This window comes from Lathyrus oleraceus, chromosome 5 (assembly GCF_024323335.1).
Source record: "Lathyrus oleraceus cultivar Zhongwan6 chromosome 5, CAAS_Psat_ZW6_1.0, whole genome shotgun sequence".
NCBI lineage: Eukaryota > Viridiplantae > Streptophyta > Magnoliopsida > Fabales > Fabaceae > Lathyrus > Lathyrus oleraceus.
In genome coordinates this window covers 70,063,040-70,075,101 of record NC_066583.1, presented here as the reverse complement: position 1 = coordinate 70,075,101, position 12,062 = coordinate 70,063,040, and positions in this window count along the sequence as shown.

The window sequence follows — 12,062 nt, the reverse complement described above, 5'->3', positions numbered from 1 at the left end:
CTCTTATCACTAAATCCTAATTCCAATGAATAAAACTCAGCTGACAGTTTTGTCAAACAATTGGTGTGTATGTGATCAATGATGAACAATGGTGGAGTTTAGTTAAAGATGTTTTCTTGCCACTATTGTATCACGAAAAGTGCAGTCACAACACGCCAACTGAAATCACAAAACTGTTGGAAACGTAAAGAGAGATAAGGAAAGAATACGATACGCAGAGATTTGGTAAGGAAGTTCCACACGTCGTCCTCGCGTGTGGGTACGTCTCCCTCTCAATTTCAACTGAAATTGAGAACTGTAATTATCAATAATGCCGAATTCGTTGATACAAGGTTACAATACACAAACAGAATTCTAAATCCCAAGAAGTTCTTCTTGTATAAAACCTCCACTTGATCTGAGCTCGATCAAGAATTTCCTGCAAGAAATTGCAAACAATTCATCGGTTCCACGACCTGTTTGCGAAATCACCCGATTTCCAAACCCTACGCTACGGCCGAATCTGTTCTGCAAACGTGACTAACAAACCTGCAAGAACACTCCAGTTCTTGAAGGACAAACCGTCTGGTTTTTCCTCGAAACCCCCTTCAACCTTCAACTCAGCTAGATCCTCGATCGTTCCACTGAACACCTCAGCTAGATCCTTGATCGTACCACTGAACGTTATCTCGTTGATCCTTTAATCCAAAGAACAAGAATGATTATATGTTGATGTTCTTGAAGAAAAGAGATTGAGAAGATGAAGAAGATGAAGTCTCTTTCAGGTTTCTAACTGCTCAAAAACAATTGATGCTACACACTCCTTTGATCTTGTGTTCAACTGTTTTTCTCTTCTGAATTCGTACCTTGCATTGTTGTCACAATACTTCTTATATATGAAAGACAGAAGCTGTTAGTGGACAAAACAGACTTATGCATTGATACAAAAGGTTATGCATCGATGCATACTGTAACTTGATTAATTTTTAGAGAATTAATGTAAGCATGTATCGATGCCAAGCTCGTATGTATCGATACATAGAGCATTTTAACTAAGCATGTATCGATACAAGACTCGTATGGATCAATGCATAGAGCATTTTAACTGACTATGTATCGATACAAGACTCGTATGGATCGATACATACTGAAGCAAAAACGTTTTATGATTTACAACAAATTTATGGATCAATGCATATGAACATGTATTGATACATACTGACACAAAATAGTTTTTATGGGTTCTTTTAAGAGATGTATCAATGTGGATCTTTATGTATAGACATGAAACAATAGTATAGGCTAAAAACACAAATGAATCATGTAAAATAATGCACAACCACCAATTAGACAATGATCACACAATTTGCTATCATTCAAAACTTATTCAAAGTAAAGAATTTGCTCACAGAGTTCACCCATAAATCATCCAGAAGTAATGAAGAACTACTTTCTCTTAAGGAGAGGTGGTGTTATCTTCAGGAGGTTGAAGATTACTTGATGAAATTTTGCTTTTAAGCCTGGGCGAAAGAGAAGGAGAAGATCACAATCAGAGACTCCCAATTATTCAATAAGAATTATCCCTTCATTGATGCTCTCCAATTATTTTCTCATGCTAAGGTTTGAGCTAGAGGCCATCTTAGGTTAGGACATAGGCGGGAGAATGAGCTTTTGAAAAATCAGATCAAGGTTGCATAATTGTGTCAACCAGGTTTGAGGGAAAAGTTATAAAACTAGAATGAGAAACTTAAACTAAAAAAGATCAGTTTAAATAGAAAAACAAAAGGCTTAACTAAAAGAGTAAAAATATTTACGACAACTAGATTTTGAAAAGACAAAACACTGAAGATCTTTCGGAAAAACAACAAGCAAGATAAACAAGTACAAAGAAAAAGTAAGACTTGATGTGTGTGTGTGTGTGTGTGTGTGTGTGTGTGTGTGTGTGTGTGTGTGTGTGTGTGTGTGTGTGTGTGAGAGAGAGAGAGAGAGAGAGAGAGAGAGATGTCACAGAGAATCCAAGAAGTAAAGCATTACAACTCTACATATTCTGTCTAAATAGCTTCACAACTAGCATATCAATTTTCAAACACATGGATTTTTTATAAAAAGTTATAAATAATCCTTATTATTTTCTGAGTTTCAGAGTCTGATGCTTTTCAAAGGCTATATATAATCAGAGTTTGCTCAAGACTTCGATGAAGCTGCTTCTAATTAGCATTATTCTTTAAAACTCTATATTCATAACCAAGCTCTTAAAATAAGATAAGAAACCTTTTCTTAGATAAGATTAAGTCTTTTACAAAGATAAAGGGTAGAACAAGCAAAGCAACTCATTAATGAGTTACTTGAATAACAACACTTTTCTAATCACAACTTTTGATCCCACAACACTTAGTTCTGAACAAGGATACAAAAGAATATTTCTCCCTGTTCTAAAAATTCTTATGCAGACATATTATATAGGATAGTTAGCATTAAGGAGATAGACACATAAACTAAAGTAAATATCTCTTTCATAAAAGTTGTCTAAATAAAAACAAGGAGTTTGTACATACCTTGGATATTGCTTATGAACATATTTTGGTTCCAACAATGTTATTACTTACGTGAATAAGTCTTAAACACTCTTTTTATTGAACCAGGTCCTTGCTCAACATAGTCTTGGAGTAGTACTAGTGACCATAATAATTTTATATCTTTTCTCCATACTTAAACTATCCTTCCCCTTTTAGAGTTCGGATAAGAAAGTATGCTTTCCTCTTGAAGAGGATGTGGTCACATGTTGTCTAAACATTAGGACAGATGAACTAACACAAGCATATCAGTAAACACAAATCCAGATTTTGGCACCCATAGTCTTATGAGTCCTTTTGTGTTTATTACTCTAGACCTTTTCTCAATGAGTTCCCTTGCTTTAGAGTAATGTCTAGCCTTAAGCTGTACTTTCTTCTTAAAGAAATTCTGTCATGGATAAACTTTGACATAAGCTTCTGATCATTTGAGAAACTTGGATCCATAAGTCTTGGGTGTTGAATTCCCTTGACTTTTTGACTTTTGGATCATGGTGTCTAGTTTTTATCAAAACCCCTAAATTTGAGATCTCAGGTTCTAACATTTGTAGAACTTTTGACCTTGAGGTCTATGGTTCCATAAAAACCTTTGACTTATTTATTATTGACTCTGATGGGTTCATAACTTTGATGCCTTCATTATTAGACACAATAAGTCATAGGCATGACTTGAAGAAGATAGTTCTTAAGGGTTCTTTCATTTCATGGTTCTAAAAACTACATATTTCATAAAAAGCCCATATAATCTATTTTGCTCTTTCTTACTCCATAGATCATGGGTGTAAGTAGAGCTCTGTTGATATCTAACGTTAAGATATGTTTGAGAGTTATATCATGCTCAGGAAGCAACTATCTTTCTTTCCAATGTCTCAACTTCTTTTAAGAAACCCAAGTTGTTGCTTAACAGCCTTCACGCGCCTTGCCTAATCTTGACAAAGGCTCATGAATTCATGAATAAGATCAGACTAAGATAGGTTAGAGTATACCATATCTTTTTCATCAGATTCAGAGCCAGAACTTGACTCAGACTCTGAATCAGGGAGTGTAAGATCCATCAATGCAAGATTTGCTTCTTCAACATCTCTGTCTGAATATTTTTCATCAACAAGTTCATCCCATTTCCCCATTATCAGAATCTTCTCAAACAAAAGCTTCTTCTAGTTTTTCTGACTTTTGAGAATCTGGAAATCTGACCAGTCTTCCTTTTAAATAAGCAGATCAAAATTAAACTTGATTTCTACAACAAGCACATTTATCCCATGAGTCAGTCTTAAGGATTAAGAAATCCTTTCTTGCTCACATGGTAAATGACTCAAGGCAAAAAAGGTTTCTTGATTTCTTCAACAAGCACACTTGTCCCATGAGTCAGTCTTAAAGATTAAAAATCCTTTTATAATCACAAAACAAATGACTTAGAGTGGAAACAAGTTTCTTGACCTCCTTCAACTCAACTTTCGTTTCCTTCTGTAGTTTCCACTTTGTAACTGGTGGAGGAAACTTCAAGGAAAGTTGAGTCGCTGCTTGAGTAACTTTTTATCACCGAATCTTTTCTATTTCACTGTTAAGTGAAATAAGCACAACCATGCTCTAATATCAATTGAAGGTGAGAAAAAACACAAGAAGAGGGGGGGGGGGGGGGTTGAATTATGTATGCCTAAAAATCTCTTTTCACTTATGATTCTGGATCATCAGATTCTGAACCACGTCCAAACTCTAATACCAGAGTGCATATCAGCAGTGATAAGTTTATTTCCTTTTCTTCAACTCTATTTTAGAACCTAAGGTTTCAAGCTCAAATTCTGATATGAGTAAGAGGCTAAATCAAAACTGAGTCTGACTTCAGAGATCATTTGCACAATGGAATATAAATACATAAGTAAATAAATAGACACACAATATATCCTAGTTCCTCTCAAACTAAGAGTATTCTAGTCCCCTTGCAGCAGAAGAGCTTTTAACTATAATCAACCTGATTACAATTGCTTAAGCCAACAACTCAAGACTTCCTTCTCAATCACACCTGATCGAGACTTCCTTGCCTAAACACCCTATTTAGGACTTCCTTACCTAAACACCCTATTCATGACTTCCTTTCCTTAAGATCATGATAAGGACTTTCTGCTTAGCCACCCTGACTAAGACTTCCTACTTTGCCCACAAGCATGAGACTTCAATGCTCAAACACCCAGCTCGAGACTTTCTGATCTTCCCACAAGTATGAGACTTCAATTCCTAAACAACCCGTTCATGACTTTCCTACCATAAGCTCATATTAAAGAGTTTTGCTCAATCACATAGCAAGAGACTTCTTTGCCTAATTAATTAGATTATGACTTTACTCTGAGCATAGCTACTGGAATCTTCATAATCTCTTAATCAAAAGAGTTTGGCATTAACCTTGTGTTCATGTGACTGCTTCTTGGATAAGCAAATACATAAAGGTTTACACTCTTGAGAATAATGTGAGTTATTTGCTCCTGAGTGTGGAAGAATGAAGTGGACATTCTTCTTCTCTCCTTGCACAAATTTTCTCTTGTTGTGCCTTTCTGTTATGATGATCTTCCTTGATCATTTTCTCTCTTATCTCACACACTTAACCCATGTGGTTATATTTTCTATTTAGTGTGTGTTTCTTAGATTTTTGTTTTCTAAGTAAAACCCAGTCTCTCTCTCAACCAATACTGTGAACTGGTATCACATCTTTGTGAACACAGTCACATATTCTTCAACTCACATTCATCTTGGTCAGAACAACATTTTTGAATGCTTTCAATCTTCATATATAAATAGATCCATAGAATAGATTCATTGAATATTGAAACTACCAAAGGTACAAGTAACCGTTGGAGGTCTTTAGCCATTTTACAATAGAGTGAGCCAAAACTCAGCTAGCATAAATATGTTGGGAGAAGATAGTAGATTTTATAGCAGCTGGAGAGATAAGATCTTGACAACATAACTTATTACTGATTAGACATACAGTATTGCACCGTTGTCACATGATCTTCTATGGATAACTTCAGACTTAAAATCTTCTTGTAGACATTTGTTGAAGCTTGTTTAGAGTCGATGCTATCCTTATACTTAACTTCTTGATTTAGAGTATTTTTATAATATTAGTTAAATGTTGATCTGAAGTTGAATATTTTCTTCAGAAACTGGTTATAGTGAGAATTCAGAGTCTAGAGTTCACAAGTTATGAGATTTTCTTCATCAGAGTCTCTATCAGAACTAATCTGAATATTCTCTTGAAGAGTTGATGACTTGATGTAGACAAATTCCGCTGAAGCAAATCCTTCAGAAGTATTGATTAAGCACGTTTAGAAGTTGCAGGGTCATTCCTTGTGACATTAATTGCTTGCTTCAAATGTTTCCAGTCTTCAGAGCTTTGTTGATCTTTGTATTCCACTTAAGCTTAGGTTCAACATCTGAAAGACTTGAGTAGACTCATCAGAGTCTGGAAGCTTGGTTTTGATCCTTCAAATTCATAACAACTTTGCTTCCTTTAATGGTTCTTCTGAGTGTTTAACTTGATTTATATCAAGGTTAATGTCTTTTGATCATGCACACTAGAATAACCATTAATAAACCCTATTTTTTTAAAAATACTTTGTTGTCATCAAAATCTTTTATGAGCTTGAACAAATCTTATTCTAACAAGTCAGACTAAACTGTTGTTATTTTGGTGTTGAATTGTGTTTGAACAAAAGCCAGGAACAACTTGAAGCCACTCATAACATCAAACTTAAGCTTTAAAAATTAAATCAATATGTATTTAGAATATGCATCAACAAAAGTAATATAATATATATATAACCACTATTAGAGGGAAAGAGTGAAGGGCCTTATAGCCTAGTATGAATTAAGTCAGATGAGGGTTTATAGATAGTTAAAGACAAGGAAGTATGCAAATTATGAGATTTACCTAAGCTTAAGGAACCACAAAGTCGAGGCACACTTTTACTAACAACTTTGATATTACACATGCTAAGAACATACTTGACAATATTAAAAATTGGCATGTTCCTAGCCTATTATGCCATAAAGACATATCATCATAAAATGTACAATTTGTCAAACTAGATGAGTAATCAGTAGGACTACTATTATGAACATGTGAAACTAAGACATATGTGTTTGAGTATTTTAATTGAATAAGATGAAAGCAATAGAGGAAATTAGCATCAAAGTATCCCTAAACTATAACCTGTATAGAATCTTCGGATTTGGTGAAGCATTTGTTAGCATAAAATTCAAATATGACATTATTTTCTTTGGGAAATTGTGAGACTGACAACAAATTTCTAGTGATGGAAGTTACGTGAAGAATATTCTTAAACACTATATTATAGGTAGGTACCAATTTAGACACAAAGTGAGATGCAACAACGGATTTAAGGGTGAGACCCTGGCCATTACCTACATGCACCTTATCATTCCTAAGTAAGGCACATAATTATGCAACAAAGAGTCTAGAAAGGTTAAGTAATGAGAAGCACTTAAATCAACAGATTCGACTTGAGAATATAGATATTTTGGAACTTGAAACTCCTTAGTATGAAAGATTTAATACTTTGTAGCTATCAATGCAATTGGTTTTGCTGAATTGTCTCTAATTGATTTAACTTGATCTTGAGTACTATTTTGTCCTTATGTAGCATCAGTGTTGGATGGCGGCATAAAATACTCAACATACCTATACCAAAAATCAAGGAATGAATTTCCATACTTGACACAAAGGTGACATGTAGGAATGCCCCCACCTAATGATCCCATTACACCACCTATCATATCAAGAGAGGGTGAATTGTGAAGGTTTCAAAAATATTGATCTAAAACAAATTCCTTTTGAAAATTAGAGTAGGATTTTTTTTATCTAAAACGTTTAAGTACGTAGTAGAAATTTAGAGTAAAGAGAAACAAGTGGAAAGTAAAAGAGATAGGGGAAGAGAGAATGATACCATAAATTTATAGAGGTTTGGTCTAATGAAGTGACCTACTCCTATCCCCAATAACGGATCTTGAGAGTATTCATTATTTCTTGAGAGATTTTAGAAGGTTAAGCCTACAAACCCACTTATACAAGGAAATGGAGTTTTAGGCTAACTTCAAACCAAACAAAAAACTGAGGCTTGAAGCAGTTATTCTCCAAACTAAACAACGAACAGAGCTTTGAGCAGTTAATCCTTAAGCCAAATAGAGATTTTTCATAGGATGATGTCAAACCAAGATGGAGTTTTGAGTTGGATAGACTTTGAATCGAACCGAGTTTTTACACGGGATAACCACAAACCAAACCGAGATTTTTATTGGGCTGATCTCAAACCTACTGAGGTTTTACACAGGCTAAACTTAGAAGTCGAGTAAGATTTTATACCGGTATGATATTGAAATGATAGATCTTTAAATTGAGATGAGCTCAAGAACGGTTGTGACGATTTTTTTCTTGTTATTTTTCACAAACCTAAAAGAGAGTTTTTCTTCAATGAAGGAGCTCAAGAACCAAATGGAGGCTTATTATAATTGCCCAAACAAAAGAGCTTGTAAAATAGTTTATCTCCAAGCCAAAATAATCACTTCCTAAGGAATAATGATTTACTAAAGATAAAACTACTCTTGGAAAATTTACATTTAAGCCCTTACTTGAGAACAATTTTCTCACTTAAACTCAAGAAAGCTCTCAAAGCACCATGACTAAAATATGTGAGAAAAATAAAAATAATTTAGAGAGATTTTAAGAGAAATGAAAAGTGAGGTTTTTCATGTTTTCTGAATGGTTTGAAATGATAGAGAAGCTCTCTATTTATAGGCCAAGAAATGGTGTAATTTTGGAAATAACCCATGGGTCAAATAAATGACCTAATCGATTTAGGTAGTGTAAATAATCTATTATTTGTACCCAAATTAGAAGATTTTGATAGAGATTCATTATCAACCATTAAGAGATTTTCATAATCGGGTATGGACTCGATTAGGCTTCATATAATCGATTAGGCATATAATCTAATCCATTAGATAATTAAAAGTTGCATAATCAAACAAACAAACCTCTAATCAACTGGCTAGGCTCCAAAAAAAACTTAGGTTGTTTTAATAAAAAAAGGCTTTTCTATGTTTTAGGTGTGTGTGTGTGTATGTGCGTATGTGTGTGTGTGTGTGTGTGTGTGTGTGTGTGTGTGCGTGCGTGCGTGCATGCATGTTTGTGTGTGTCTGTGTGTGTGTGTGTGTGTGTGTGTGTGTGTGTGTGTGTGTGTGTGTGTGTGTGCGCGTGTGTGTGTGTATGTGTATCTGTGATTTAGCCATATTACTTACAAAAACTTCTTTGTGTCTTTACAATACACCGATCACTTATACAAACACGATCAAATGATCTTTCACACTTCCTCTCTTTCACACTTTAAAGCTTCATGTATTGGCATTATCTTTGAAATTATCATTACACAAGAACCTTGAGTCTTCTTGATGAGGATTGAGATATTTTATTAAAGGTTGCCATCATTTGAGATGTTTTTAAATCATTGGTGATTATATACCCTAACCCTTCACTTTGGCTTGATTTAGAAGCATAACTTGATCTTGACCAATCACCTTGTGCATCTTTGACCACTTAAGCTAGACTTTAATTATTGTTATCATCAAAACCACTTTAAGTGTTATCATCATTGAAACAATGTCGTTATAGAAGCTAAGAAGTTGCTTCTTGAATCTTGTTATCCATGAGCTTTATCATCTTGGATCACTTACTTCCAAGCATATAAATCCACAATACTAACCCCTTACCTGATGGTCCTTCTACTAAACTCATTATCATACCTATCAATAAAATGCCATCTATCAGCCTTCATACCAACTTTGTACCTTAATAGACTTTACCTAACATGCATTCAACCAGAACATCAAAACCACAACCTTACCTAGTGGATTACAACTGCTTCTCTTCATCTACTACCTCACAAAATCCTTCTAAACACATACCCCACCCTTTATCTTATGTCCTTACTTATGACCATTTCTCATCCATATATAAAAACTTATGTTGCCCCATTTCCTCTCACATTGAACAAAAAAGTTCACTCAGGCAAACAAACTTGACTGTTAGAGGAATGCCATGGCTATTGAACCATAGGCTCTTGTTGTCAACCAAACTTGGACAATTTTTTATTTACCATATTGAAAGGTTCCCATTGGATTTAATTGGGTCTATACAATTAAATATAATTCTAATGGATGTATTAACAGGTATGAGGCTAGGTTAGTTGTTAAGGAATACACCCAAGTATAAGACATTGACTACTTTGACTCCTTTTCCCCTGTGGTAAAATTAAACACTATTAGAGTCCTCTTATCCATAATAGGAATTAAATGTTGGAATTTGGAACAATTGAAAGTCAATAATTCTTTCCTACATGGTGATCTACAAGAAGAGGTCTACACCACACTTCCTCTCAGCCTTTCTGTATCATCCTCATCTCAAGTTCGCAAGATCCACAAATCCTTCTATGGCTTGAAGCAAGCCAACTGACAATGATACTCAAAAGTATTTTATTCCTTGATCTCTATTGGTTATTCCCAATCCCAAACTAACCATTTCCTTTATACTAAATCCACCACAACAACCTTTACAACCTTACTAGTTTATGTGGATGACATAGTTTTAGCTGGAGATTTAATGAGGTAGCACCTATCAAACAACAATTAGACCAACAATTCAAAATAAAAAATTTGAGACACTTGAGATATTTTTTAGGCTTTGAAAATTTTAGATCCATTTAAGGTATTTTCTTCAACCAAAGAAAATGTACACCCGAGTTTCTCAAAGACACATGTTATATTGCTGCTAAACCTTTCTATGTACCCTTTGATCTAACATTAGAATTGTCTACATCATATGTATCTCTTCTCTTTGAGCCTTTCTCCTACAAAAGACTAATTGACATACTGATCTACCTGACCAATAGCAGACCAGGCATTTCATATGCTCTTCAACACCTAAGCCGATTTGTCTCCAATCCTTTTATCCCTTACTATAATTATGTAATTTGTATCTTAAGATGTCTCAAATCTTCTTCTCCAAAAGAAATTATTTTTTCCATTACTAGTGCCCTCAAAATCCCTGCCTCTGTAGACTCTGACTAGACTAGATGCCTTGATATTAAAAGATCAATCATTGGCTATTGAATGCTCATTGAATCCTCTTTGATCAGTTGAAAATCCAAGAAGCAAAATACAATTTCAAGATCTTGCACTCAAGCAGAATACATGTCATTAGCGACCTTAACATGTGAACTATGATGGCTGCAACATATTTTTAAAAACTTTCAATTCGATTTTCCTCAACCAACTTTTGTTTATTGTGATAGTAAATCAACAATATACCTTGCTCATAATAACATATCATGATATGAGTAAACATATTAAACTATATTGACATGTTATTCGAGAGAAAATTCAATTAAGGTTTGTTCACTTACTTCTTGTGTCTACAACAAACCAACTAGAAGACATGTTCACAAGACCTTTCCATTCTTCTGCCATGCCCTCTATCTTGCCCGTGTTAAGACTCTGCACAATACACATTCTAACTTGAGAAGAGATATTAATTATCTTAAGTCCGTTGGTATTTAGTCTAAGGTTTATCCTATATATTTGACCCTTTTACTATTTTAAGCCTAATTAGTTAATGCAATTAATCAGGTTAAAGTTAGTTACAATAACTCTCTCTCTCTCTCTCTCTCTCTATATATATATATATATATATATATATATATATATATATATATATATATATATATATATATATATATATATATATGCGCGCGCGTATGTGTGTGTGCGCGTGCATGTGTGCGTGTTATGTCTTTTTTTTAATTGTAAGAAACATTTCCTTTCATGCATATAACAAACAAATATGATATTAAGCATTTAATAATTGCATAAAATATTTCTAATATGTAATAAAGTTTTCACATTACAAGATTGTAATCTGATTGTTTTTTCAAAGATAAATCAGAAATCATTCATTCATATAACAAAGAAAAATATGATATTAACCATCTAGTAATTAATGTATAAAATATTTCTAATATAAAATAGGATTAGTTTAATAGAAATGACAACTTTTTTGTTTTTCTAAATCTATACAAAAATATTAATTAATATTCATTTTAAAAATAAGGAAGTAGCTATGAAACAGGGAGAGGCTTGTAATTAATGGTGAAAGTATGGACAAGACATAAGGTCTCTGTCTGTCCGTGCATGCAATACAAGATAACCTCCGACAACATAAAATCTTGACAGACACTATTCGAGCTGGAGGGTGCGTGTGTGTGTTTTGTAATACGAGAGACTCAAACAAAACGCAAAATTTAAACGTTTACAATAAAGCCATGCTAACTAACAGTAACAAATGCTAAGCCCATTATTTAAAGAAACCCGTAATTAAGGAGTAATAAGTTACTCCGTCATTCTTACATTATTTGTGGTAATAGCCCATTTCACACATAAAAAAAGTGC